The 13,420-nt window shown below is 37.6% G+C and overlaps 1 long non-coding RNA gene across 1 annotated transcript; it reads right to left on the bottom strand.

Annotated features, from left to right (window-relative positions):
- Positions 1 to 6,432: 6,432 nt before the first annotated feature.
- Positions 6,433 to 12,947, bottom strand: LOC147837957 (uncharacterized). Its single transcript, XR_015524795.1, has 5 exons — positions 11,785 to 12,947; positions 10,904 to 11,032; positions 8,812 to 9,757; positions 7,414 to 7,826; positions 6,433 to 7,315 (listed from the first exon to the last, which is right to left on the bottom strand). It is a non-coding gene; the product is annotated as an uncharacterized LOC147837957 (long non-coding RNA).
- Between the last annotated feature and the right edge of the window lie 473 nt (positions 12,948 to 13,420).

Below are 13,420 nucleotides of genomic sequence, written 5' to 3'. Positions count from 1 at the left end.
TTTCTCAAATGGTCTGAGTTACCTTAACTTTTTGGGTTATACAGTGTAATATGAAACTGGGAAGAGAGTAAGCTGTGGAGGATGACACCCAAACTCTTAACCAGAGGAGAGGGGGAGACTGAAGTTCCATCTATAGTAAGGGAGTCAAATTTAGAGAGTGTAAATTTGGTGCTAACAAGAATTTTAGTTTTATCACTGCTAAGGTTTAGGAAATTTGAAGTGAGACAGCATTTTCACCGTGCCTCCCTCAATGTTTGTTTATTGTAATTTAAGCTTGAAAATAAAACTAGAAGAGAAAGAGAAATTGCCTTTTAAAGTTGCACTGAAAAAACAAATCTTGCTGCCTTATTTTTTAGTTGAATAAAACTTTTTTAAGTCATCTCAACTCACACCAATTAAATTTACTAAAAATATTAAGTTAAACTTTGTATAATTAAAAAAAAAACTGTGAACCTGATTAACTCAACAAAATGAGCGAAAAATACTATAAAATATTTGTTGTCTTGATTTTTGTCAATACATTTTTTACAGTTTTACAGTAAAAAAACAATAATAAATTATGTTTTTACTGAAATACAGAATAAATCAAAATACCTCAGAACGTTTTGTTTAGTTGTTTAATATGATCAGTTATTAACAGAAAAAAAACGAACTCCAACTCCAATTTTTTATTGTTATTATTTACTAGAGTCAATAAATCAAATAAATCAGAATTTCCAAAATCAACCAAATGAGAGACGACTATCTGATTCAGAAACTGATTCACTGGAAAGATTCTTTGACTAAGACAGTCAAATACAGTCACAGAGGTTTTAGGATGAATTTAATTCACAATAATTTTTTATTCACTATGTACTGATCTAGCATTTATCGTTCATTTTCTTTAAAGCTAAGTCCCTTGTCATTCACACTCATACACTATGGACAATTTAGCCAACCCAATTCACCTATACCGCATGCCTTTGGACTATGGGGTAAACCGGAACACCTGGAGGAAACCCACGCGAATGCGGGAAGAGCATGCAAACTCCACACAGAAACGCCAACTGACCCAGCCGAGGCTCGAACCAGCAACCTTCTTGCTGTGAGATGAGCAAGATTAGGTTAACTAGGCAGGTTATTTTAATTAGGCATGTTGTCGTATAACAATGGTTTGCTCTGCAGACTATCAAAAAAATATAGAGCTTAAAGGGGCTAATAATTTTGACCTTAAAATGGTATTTCAAAATTTAAAACTGCTTTTATCATAGCCAAAATAAAACAAATAAGACTTTCTCCAAAAGAACAAATATTATCAGACATACTGTGAAAATGTTCTTGCTCTGTTAAACACCATTTAAGAAATATTTAAAAAAGAAAAAAAAATCAAAGGGGGGATAATAATTCTGACATCAACTGTATATAAAGTTGATCTTGACAATAATGAATGTGACTTTTCAACTGTTCAAGATAATTAATCACATCAGTAATTACTCTCCATCGGTGTCTAATATGGAAAAGAGAGAGTGAGAACTGTTCATTACAACCCAGTTTGTTAGAATGAATCAGACTTTCCATAAAAATACATGAAAGATGACCAATAAGTTCAAACGGTTCACTAGAACAAATTGGACTTTCCCTGCAGTGTTTACTTTTAAGCAGTTTTACTCAATTCTTCCCCAACTTAGACATGTGAAAGCAAGCATACACACTGATAAAACCCTGTGTGGGGGTTTGAGAAACAGAAAATAATTTCTTCATTTGAGAAGATCTGTAGAGTCAAATAGAAATCATAACACACACACTCACACACAGACAGACAGAATCATTTATTTAATTGTTTTTATTTTGATATAACAAACACGATTCTTCATGATTCACAAATATGAAGTCATTTGAAAAATTCTAAGGGTCACTAAACCTGCTGGCGGCAAATGACACATGGTATACAAAACACTTCAGATGAACACCGAAAGAAAACAGAAAAGAAATGGTAACTGCTCACTATAAGATTTAACATTTGCAAATACACTGAAAAGAGCAATGCAATAGCGCAGTAGGTAGTGCTGTCGCCTCACAGCAAGAAGGTCGCTGGGTCCAGCCTCGGCTCAGTTGGCGTTTCTGTTTGGAGTTTGTATGTTCTCCCTGCGTTCGCATGGGTTTCCTTAGGGTGCTCCGGTTGTCCAAAGTCCAAAGACATGCAGTACAGGTGAATTGGGTAGGCTAAATTGTCCGTAGTGTATGAGTGTGTGTGAAAGAGGATGTCCGATCAAGTCCGCTCTGCACCTCAAGTCCGCCAATGTACGTGTCTAGCTACCGGACAAACTGAGTGGTAAGCTGGTTAGCGTGAAAAGGAACGTCGTCATTACGCCCCGTAGCATTCGTTTTAAAGATAAATTGTAGCCATTTGTACCTAACTTATAAAGTTACTAAAGGTAATTTGTTTGTTTAAATTCAACACATTTCCCAGTGACGGGTTGCGGCTGGAAGGGCATCCGCTGTGTAAAATTGTGCTGGATAAGTTGTTCATTCCCCTGTGGCGACCCCGGATTAATAAAGGGACTAAGCCGAAAAGAAAATAAATGAATGAATGAAATTCAACACATTTAAATTGTTAGCAACAATTTTGCAGACATAATTTTTTTCCGTTTTCAAACTGAGCCAATGTTGACTTTTAAAGGGGTAAGTTAGCTTGTTAAAATGTTTTCTTAAAATTATTAAGTAAATTAATTATGTCCATAATTGAATTAATTAATTTTATAAAATTAAAGCCGTTTCAAGTTACAACCGATTTTCTCAATTTTTAAACTAACGTCAACTTGTTGCTTTAAAGGCAACAGGTTTACTCTTTTAAGGATAGTTAATAATCACCTTTTACAGTGTACACTGTAAAAAGTGATTCATTACCTAAAGCGAGTAAACCAATTGCCTTAAAAGCAACAAGTTGACTTTACAAAAATAATGTAGGTAAACCAATTGTAACTTGGAACTGTCAACTAAATTTTTATACTAATGCAAATTGAACTCACCTCTTTTTAATAAAAATAAAACTAATCACTTTTTCCAGTACAACTTTATTATATTAGTTTTTTTTTTCAGCTTTTGTGTATCCAGCAAAATGACAGTAACTAAAATAAATCTGCTCTTGTAAACTTCAGTATGTGTTCTAAATTCAATGCAGGCTATAACTGTAGATTTTATAGACTTAATGAAGCACCAAATATGTTATATATGTAATTATTTGAAAACAGAAGTGCTACAATAGTCTGACACTGTAAAAAGGGATTAGTTGACTTAACAGTTCCAAGTTACAATGGGTTAACAGGATTCTGACCAGAACCAGGATATCAGAGCACATCACACCGGTCCTCAGGTCTTTGCTATGGCTGCCAGTTACAGTCAGAATAGATTTTAAAGTATTATTACTTGTCTAGAAATCACTGAAAGGATTAGAACCTCAATACATTACAGACATGCTCACTGAATACAAACCTAACACTCAGATCTCTAGGATCAAATAAACTACAAATGCCAAGAGTCCAGAAATGATCAGATGTGCTCCAACATTAGGCACATTCAAATCCAGACTGAAACACATCTGTTTAGCTGTGCCTTTACTGAATGAGCACTGTGCTACGACCGACAGATTGCACTGTTATGTTTTGCTTTTCTCTTTCATTCTTTTATAACACATTTTATCAGATTTTCTTTATTTTTTTATTATAATTATTATTTGTTTTTATTTTTCGTAAACTTGCTTCTTTTATTCATGTTTATGTAAAGCACTTTGAATTGCCACTGTGTATGAAATGTGCTATGTAAATAAACTTGCCTTGCCTAGTAGACATCTTTTTTGGAGTCACCTTGTTGCTTTAAAGGCAATTGGTTTACTCGCTTTAAGTAACGAATCCATTTTCACAGTGTAGTAAGCTGTTTATAAATACAGCTGTATAAAGTGTTCCCATTTATTCTTAATTAGGCAGCCAAACTACCGTATACTTCCAGTAAACCTGATTATGCAACCCATATCCTCTTTTTACATCCGTGGGTTTCTCTAGTAAGGTTCAGATTTTTAGCATTAACTGGAAAACATTGCATTTCTCAACTTGAAATGTTTGCTTAAGCAACTGGTAATGTGATAAAGAGGACAGATCCAAATTTGAGCAGATAACATTAGCTTTATCCAATAAAACAATTTTGAAACAAGCAGATGAACAATACATCTTTCACAGCAAGATTTCCAAATCCGTATCCAGGATCATGGGAAAGTTCAGATTAAATCTCATCTCACCTGTGATAAAAATCAAAGATGTGTATGAGAGCATGTTCTGAAATCACGGTGTACAGTTTTTCTGCAACGTTACACATCAGACTGTGAGCAAACTGCCTGTTTCAGGAATGAGACACTCCTGGGATAACGCTGATTAACCTAAACTGAAAATTCTCTTTACGTAAACATGCAAAGCAGATATTTCTTTAGTACAGAATGTGTATGGGTGGAGTGTGTTCTGCTTGTACAAAGACTTCAAATGAATTATAACAGGTGAGAGAGTGTTTCAAACATTTCAGTGCTTCAGGCTAAAACTGCTATGCAAAAATCCACATTCCACTGTATTTCCAAAACAGAAATAAAAGTTCAAAAAATAAATAAATCTGTTATCATTTACTCCCTCTGACATTGCTGCAAACCATTAAGACTTTTGTTTATTTTTGAAACGCAAAACAAGATATTTTAAAGAAACCTGAGATTTCAGATCTTCCTTTAAAAATTATTTCAGAGTTTAAAATTTTCAGAAAATCAGTGTAAAAGTAACTTACAAGACTTCATCTTCTTCATTCATTTTCTTTTTGGCTTAGTCCCTTTATTATTCTGGGGTCATCACAGCGGAATGAACCGCCAACTTATCCAGCATACCCAATTCACCTGTACTATATGTCTTAAATATGCAAACTCCACACAGAAACGCAAACTGACCCAGCCACAGCTCGAACCAGTAACCTTCTTGCTGTTAGGCGATCGTGCTACCCACTGCGCCACCGTGCAGCCCCTATATTTATTCAACCCAGGCTTATTCTGAAAGTGTAGTCCCCTGGATGTTTCTGGAGACCGCAAAATAAGTCTCGGGAGGTATGTATGTAGTTTTTGTTTTGCAAATTCAGTGTGCACTTTTTCGTATGTCAAATATCTCTCACGAGTGCTGTTCGCGCCTGCGCTGTTTTCGCATAAACTCACTAGAGGCCGCTGTCGACTGACTGAATGGTTGACTGAGCGACCTATTAATCAACTGACCCACACTCCTTCCCTAAACCCAACCAATTTTACCGATTGACCCGCCCGCCCGCTTACTTTCCTAAACTCAATCAATGGTTTACAAACGCCATCCAGAAAAAGAAAAGCCCTCCTCTGATTTTTACCATGTTTTCGGATTTTACCACATTCTCACTCTGTTATTCACTCATTCATTTTATTTTTTGGATTCTTTTTTTGTCTTACCTGATTTCTGGAACCGCTCTTCCCCGGACTTAAACCTGGTCGTCGTCGTCATGATCAACTCCTCTCTGCATTTTAAGTCCGCCGACATACACGACGAGCTAACTGGACAAACTGGTTGCCCTCCACACAGAGGTAAGCGTGGAGCCGGTAAGTGCCAAAAGGAACGGCGTCATACCGCCTCGTAGCGTTCACTTTAAAAAAATTAAATGCAGCCATACGTACCTCTGGCTACATAATTTGCGGTCTCCAGAAATGTCCACGGAAATACGTTTCCAGAATGAGCCTGTGTGGCATTTACTGTATAGAATGATCCAAATGCTTTGTGCAGAAGTTCAATAAATATTTAGACTACTTATTGACAAAATATCAGAATTTCAACATATAATTATAAAATACAACTACAACCTATATTAGTAGGAGGGTGAATAATTTTGCCCAGTGTTGTCTGGTTTTAAATTTGATTGTGTAGGTAAAAAAACAGCATAGGCGGGTTAACAAAATTTGGGCGGTTTTGAAACGTAAACTTTATATGCAGCTTAAACATATGAGAGGAGGTGAAGGAAATTTGACTCCCCAGACAAATCTGCATCACACAGCAGCTGCAGTTAAACGTACAACAAACATACAAGCGTTGTCTGATTGACAAGCAGCACCTACTTATGTTCAAAAGAATTTAAAACGCCAATTGTGATGAATTTATACCCCATTTCGAAAGTAAAACACATTCTTAATTGGTAGTGTAATCTACACAACAGTAAGTGCAGTGTGTGGGTGAGAGGGGAGCAGTGTTCTGATGTGATCCAGTTATGTTTTGGTTCTGTGACTGCTGGTGTTGGTTGCTGTATATAAAAATATGACAGTTAAAGTAACTAGGTTAATTATGTAATTTAAATAAAGTAAAATTATATAAAATATTAATCTATCATTTGGGCTATTTTTGTGTGGATTAGGCAGGTTTTGGACAGTTTTTGAGCTGGAAAAAGTCAGCTATATCTGGCAACATTAATTTTGCCTGCAGCTGTATAGATATTCAATACATTGACCAATGAACAGTTTCTTCTTCAGATGATCACATTCAAGAAATGTACTTGTGTGCACCATTTAAACAAAGACTTAATGTAAGGAAAAATCTCTTCCTCTGGTGCACATTTCAGGTATTATAGGGTGTTTCATGAATGGATATTGTGTCAATACAACACCGTTTGAATTAAAATGAAGCATTATCTTTTATTTTTAACGGTGCAAAAATACTTGGACTTAAAAGTCCTATTTACATTCATATGCATGTCCATATATGACATTTAGTGTATTTATTTTTTTTTATTTTTGGGTCACAAACAAAGCACACTTGATCACTTTGCATCATGTGGATTCCTTTCTGAATATGGATTTGAAGCTCAAAACGGTTGAAAAGAGCTTCAAATTAAAAGATAGTTCAGAAAATTCTATAATTTGACAAAAATAAATCCTTATATGAAGATTGCTAAATATACTATTCATTTATTTGTTTGTCTGTTTATTTATTTATACTAGAGTACGTTATTTGTTTTCATATGTTTTGTTTAATGTAATAATTACAAATGCTTTGGCAATATGTTTGTAAAATTTATAATACCAGTAAAGCAAGTTTGATTTGAATTAAACTGAATTTAATTGAAATCTTCATGGAATTATTAGTCTTTTGTGATACAAAGATGAATGATTTTGAAATAAAAAAGGCAGTAAACTTGCCCTCAGGTTGAAACCTCCAATGCTGTGTTGGTTGGACTACACTTTGGAAGCGTATCACTAGATAACCAATCACTCTGAGAAAAAAGAAAATGGGCCAATGAATGCCTATAACTTGGCAGCAGGCAAGCTATTCCCTAGGTTGTGGGCGCACCTGGCGACCCCCGTCCAAGGCATGGGTTTTCTGTGTCTCTCATGGCCAGATCCCACACTGCCATGAGCCATGCTGTTTCTGCACTGCACCACGTTATCAGTGCAAGTGCTGGCCATGCTGCATAAGGGCGGTTCTTCCCCAGGCTTGATGCAAGAGCTCTGCAGTGGGAGATTTAGGCATGGACAATGTGGGCGATCGCCCAAGGTGGCCTCTTGCTAGGGTCGGCATGGAGACTACAACAACACCCGACCCCCCCTCTTCACTTTCATCCGTGAAAGGGTGGCACAAACACCGGCATCTTCCTAGAGCATTATTTGCCTAGAACTCCAGTTAAGCTTGCGCTGCTACTGGCATGGAGGCATCAAGTGGTGCCACTGATGTTTTTCAGCTCCTGGGGGAGCTGTAGCCGCTCTAGCGCCGCTTAGATTGTTCATATGAGACCACTTCATCGCTGGTTTCACGATCAAATGCCTAGATCAGGCGTGTCCAAACTACGGCCCGCGGGCCATCTGCGGCCCGCAATCAGTTTTGTGGTGGCCCGCGAGGCTTTTTATAAATAATAATAGAATCTGGCCCGCTATACAAAAATGAACGTAATTCAATAAATAACCACCGGGTGTCGCTATTACATGCATTCAATTAAGCAGTAGTTCTTGTTATGATCTATCTATCTATCTATCTATCTATCTATCTATCTATCTATCTATCTATCTATCTATCTATCTGTCTGTCTGTCTGTCTGTCTGTCTGTCTGTCTGTCTGTCTGTCTACACACAGTTGAAGTCTGAATTATTAGCCCCTCGTTGATTTGTTTCTTCTTTTTTAAATATTTCCCGAATGATGTTTAACAGAGCAAGGACATTTTTACAGTATGTCTGATAATTTTTTTTTCTTTTGGAGAAAGACTTTTGTTTTATTTCGACTAGAATAAAAAGCGGTTTAAAAATTTTTATGAACCATTTTAAGGTCAAAATTATTAGCCCCTTAAGTCTTCAGAACAAACCATTGTTATAAAAAACCTTGCCTAATTACCTTAACTTGACTAGTTAACTTTATTAACCTAGTTAAGCCTTTAAATGTCACTTTAAGCTGTTTAAAAGTGTCTTAAAAATATCTAGTCAAATATTATTTACTGTCATCATGGCAAAGATAAAATAAATCAGTTATTAGAAATGAGTTACTAAAACTAATATGTTTAGAAATGTGTGGAAAAAATCTTCTCTCCGTTAAACAGAAATTGGGGACAAAATAAATGGGGGCTAATAATTTAGGGGGGCTAACAATTCTGACTTCAATTGTATATATATATATATATATATATATATATATATATATATATATATATATATATATATATATATATGCGTGTCTGTGTGATGTATGTAAAATTTGGCCCGCGACAACGTTTGTTTTTTTGCATCTGGCCCTCGGCCCAAAAAGTTTGGACACCCCTGGCCTAGATCCATCCCACCCCCTTCTCATGTCCTCTTTGAACCTCTCGATCCACATGACTCAGTATTTTTAAGATTTACGTCCATGAAGACAGCTCTGCTGGTTGTGTCGGCATCGGTTAAGGGAATCGGGTACATCGGAGACATTTTTGGTCAGCGAATCATGTCAGGAATTTGCTAAGTGACCAAGGTTCCTACTGCGCACTTTTTAGCCTAGGTAATGAACCTGCAATCCCTGCTTATGGAGGAGGCAGACCCAGCCCCTTCCATTGTTATGTCCTGTTCACGCACTGTACTTTGATGAGACCGCACTTGGAGCATACGCCTCTAAGCAGCTCTTTAAATGTTCTGATTGGCAGAAAGGGTGTGCAGTATCAAAGCAAAGGTTGGCCCTCTGAATAGATGCCATCGCCCTCGCTTCAGTGCCAGCCGTGTTCCCCGGGGGTTGAGAGTACACTAATAGGGAGCGCTGTATTAGCACATGACACCTCTATAACAAAGGTTTGTAGAGCTGCGAGCTTGGGGACATAGAGTGAAGATGGTTTCCTCATGTGTACTCAATTTTTCTGGGCTGTAAATGGGGGAAACTAAACACGGTGTCAAAACACGCTTGCAGCGCCATTCTCCCTCATCAGAAATGCAAGTGCTCATTGTGCTCTGCTTAGCGAGTTGCCCATCAGGCGAACCATAGAGAGTTCCTTCAAGGCCCCCAACACCTGACTCAGCAGAGGAGCCAGGTGCCTGGCCCAATAGGTGCCTCTTTGGTCAGCCTGCATTCTGGGAATCGGTGCCAGCTATGCGTGGTCCCAGCTTGGGGATCCCATATGCATCACTTACCCAGTGTACAGTTTCTCCTTCTCAGATGGACCCGTGTCTTCCCTACCTGATATGTATCTTATCATATGTTGTGCTCCTTCTAGTTAGGGTTAGCCCACATGCTTATATTGTCACCTGGGGCCTCATGTATCAACACTGCGTACGCACAAAAACTTTGCGTACGCCAGGTTTCACGCTCAGAATCGCTCACGTTTGGATTTACTAACGATGAACTGAACGTGGGAATGTGCGCAGCTCCACGCCAGCTTTATGGCTGGCGTACTCACATTTTTTTGTGCGTGTCTGTTTTATTTCCATTGGCGACTCCTAGAGGCAGTTGTGTTAAATTGCACTCTACAAGGTGTCTTTGAGCCCTGCAATGGCAGCTGTATGAGACGGGTTCATCTAGCAGGTATATAAGGTTTCCATACCATACAGTTGACCAGCCAAACATTAAAGCGCAATTTGCAGCGGTCGCCTTTGTTTTCCCATTGTAGTGGGAGCGATCTACCGCACACACATTGCTATAAAGGTGCCACCTGAAGATGAATTTGCATGCGTGAATCAGAAACATTTCCATTCAATAAATGTGCAAATAAAATATGATGCACAGACTTATTAATGATTCCTACTTGTCTTTCTTGTGATAAATAGTAGGCAAAATCTGATATGTAGTGGGGAAAAAAAGAAGAATGAGTTCATCAGACGCTGGATTTGAACCGAGTTCATGCTCGAATGTGTCAAAACATGTTAACATGCGATGTATGAGCTGCGCCACTGAAACTGTTAAGGGTGTTACAACAGTTTACACCTATAAATCACATTATTCTCTTTTAACTCCACAGTGCGATGTTCAGACTCAACTGTGTTAACCGCATCAGCTAAACTCTCCCACTCTATTTTTTCTTTTGTTGTTAATTCAGGAGGACAAACTTGCAAATAACAACGTTTTCCTCCGGTCTACCTCCGAAAGCAGCACCTCCAATTCACATTCTGTTCAAAGTTTCTCTTTTTGCTTGTTTTTGCCGTTGCTTTTTCGTTGAATTTTGCCAAAGAAGAGTCATTAGTATATTCATACGGGGGAGGAGGCAGGAAGGGGTTTTGTGCTCGTGCATGTTGCGCTCAGTTTCACGTTCATTCAGATGTACAAAAGAATATGCATAGGATTCGGCGTACGCAGTGTTTCATACATCTGAATTTTTTTCTGCGTACGCACATTTACAGCTTTGTGCGTACGCAATGTTTTAGTATGATTTCCACGCAAGTCTTTGTACATGAGGCCCCAGGTCTTCCCAGCTGGGTAGCAGCTTCAGGACTGACATGCTTTCCCAACATACTGTTGTATTTCAAAAGGTATGAATCTCATATAACCTCCCTGAAAATGTAATCCACAATTAGGTAAGTAAAGGCCTGAGGCCTCATGTACGAAGACTTGCGTGGAAATCTTACTAAAACATTGCGTACGCACAAAGCTGTAAATGTGCGTACGCAGAAAAAATTTCATCTGTAAAATGTTGCAGTACCCTTAACAGTCTCAGTGGCACACCTCGTAAGAAGCATGTGATCATATATTGACACGTACGAGCATGTACTCGGCTCGATTCCAGCATCTGATGAACTCTTTCTTCTTTTTTTCCCCGCTACATATCAGATTTTGCCCACTATTTATCACGAGAAAGACAAGTAGGAATCATCAATAAGTTTGTGCATCATATTTTATTTGCACATTTATTGAATGGAAATGTTTCTGATTCACGTATGCAAATTCATCTTCAGATAGTGTCTTTATAGCAATGTGCGTGCAGTAGATTACTCAGATTACATTGGGAAAACAGGCGACTGCTGCAAATTGTGCTTTAATGTTTAGCTGGTCAACTGTATGGTATGGAAACCTTATATACCTGCTAAATTAACCCATCTCATACAGCTGCCATTGCAAGGCTCAGACACTTTGTAGAGAGGAATTTAACACAACTGCCTCTAGGAGTCGCCAATGGAAATAAAACAGACACGCACAAAAAATGTGCGTACGCCAGCCAGAAAGCTGCCGTGAAGCTGCGCACATTCCCACGTTCAGTTCATTGTTAATAAATCCAAACGTGAGCGATTCTGAGCGTGAAACCTGGCGTACGCAAAGTTTTTGCAGCGTTGATACATGAGGCCCCTGGTGACGTTGAAGGACTGCACCTTTGGTGATGATTGTGCGCTCGCGTGGTGCTTGGCAAATTTCTTGCCAAAGCTTCATTTGTACAGCATTGTACTCGTACAGCATTTATTAAACATAGTTCAGCATTTACGAATGAATAATTAACATCCAAATTCATGCTTTTTAACAGCAATTATTGCACGTTGAGTGGACATGAACTAACAGTGCACAACAATATTTTCATTACCTAATGTTAACTAATATGAACAAATACTGTAATAAACGATAATAAAATAATACAACTTTAATGTAAAGCGTGAGGAAAGCTTCTGTCTTAAAGTTATTAAGCAAATGAACTGCATGCATAATTCCAAAAATTAAGTTAAGTCAACTTCATATCTCCAAATTATAACAGGTTTACTCACTTTTAACTTGTTTATTTAAAGGCAATGGGGTTTCCGCCTATTTTATAGAGTAAAGTAACTAATTGCTTTTTTGTTGTTGTTGTTGAACTAATTCTTTAAGGACCCTAGATCTCTTACAAGCAGCATTCTACAAAATAAGCTTTTTTTTACATTCCCAAAGTTGCACATTTTGAAACAAGATTTCACTATTCTGAAGAAGAAAGTGCTTGAGTCATATCCACATCAGCAGGACAGTACGAGAACTCATTGGATCAAAAAGGATGTGAAACTTAACTCAGGCCTCAAATGCACAAAGAAATATCCTTGAAATAGAACGTTCTTCTTATTTCTTTGTCCGGTCCTGCAACAGCTATTGCAAGATGTGAACAGAACAATACTCTAAACCATAGAATTACGCCACACATTTCAAAATATGAATCAAAATATGTACCTAGAGGTAAGTCTTGCTGCATTTTGTCTGTAAAACAAATGCTAGGGGGGCGGCATGACGCCCGCTGACAGCCTCTGTTCCTTTTCATGCTAATGCTGACTACTTACCTCCATATAGATGACTTCTACAGTGTTACCAGTTTGCTCAGGAGCTCGCCGCATACGACAATAGGCTTGGGATGCAAAGCAGAGTGGACTGTGACAATGGGGTCAAAGTCTGGCGAAGAAACGTTTTTTAAAAACAGGTCATATAAAATCAAAAAATAAATAATAAAAAATAAATAAATAAAACGCTGAAAATGAGACAAAATCTCAAAATGTCCTCGGCGTTATATATATATATATATATATATATATATATATATATATATATATATATATATATATATATATATATTCTTTTTTTTTTTTTGTACACTAACGGTTTCTTTGAAAACACTATCGGTTAGGTTTAGAGAAGGAGGTGGGTCAGCCTGTCGACAGCGAGCTGGTTTTGCAGCCCCCGGTACATTTACACAAGAGGAGGACACACAAATGGCATGTACAAAAGAAATCCGCTTGTTAAGTGGTGACGTGTTTGTGACGTATGTATACTGTTTCCGGGTCTGGATTTCTCCATTCATTTGAGTGGAGAAATCATTCGTTTATGATCACGTTTTATTCCTATCACGCATTAAAGTTAATTTTATATAAAATCATAGTGTACACAACAATCTCTGGGCTTGCTGCATAACAAATATACCAAAAATGTAACAATTTATAAAAAAAAAAATTATCACATTCTGGCCATCGGATATT

The sequence above is a fragment of the Danio rerio genome, chromosome 24, assembly GCF_052040795.2.
Source record: "Danio rerio strain M-AB ecotype USA chromosome 24, GRCz13ab, whole genome shotgun sequence".
NCBI lineage: Eukaryota > Metazoa > Chordata > Actinopteri > Cypriniformes > Danionidae > Danio > Danio rerio.
This window is presented reverse-complemented; position numbering and strand designations above follow the sequence as displayed.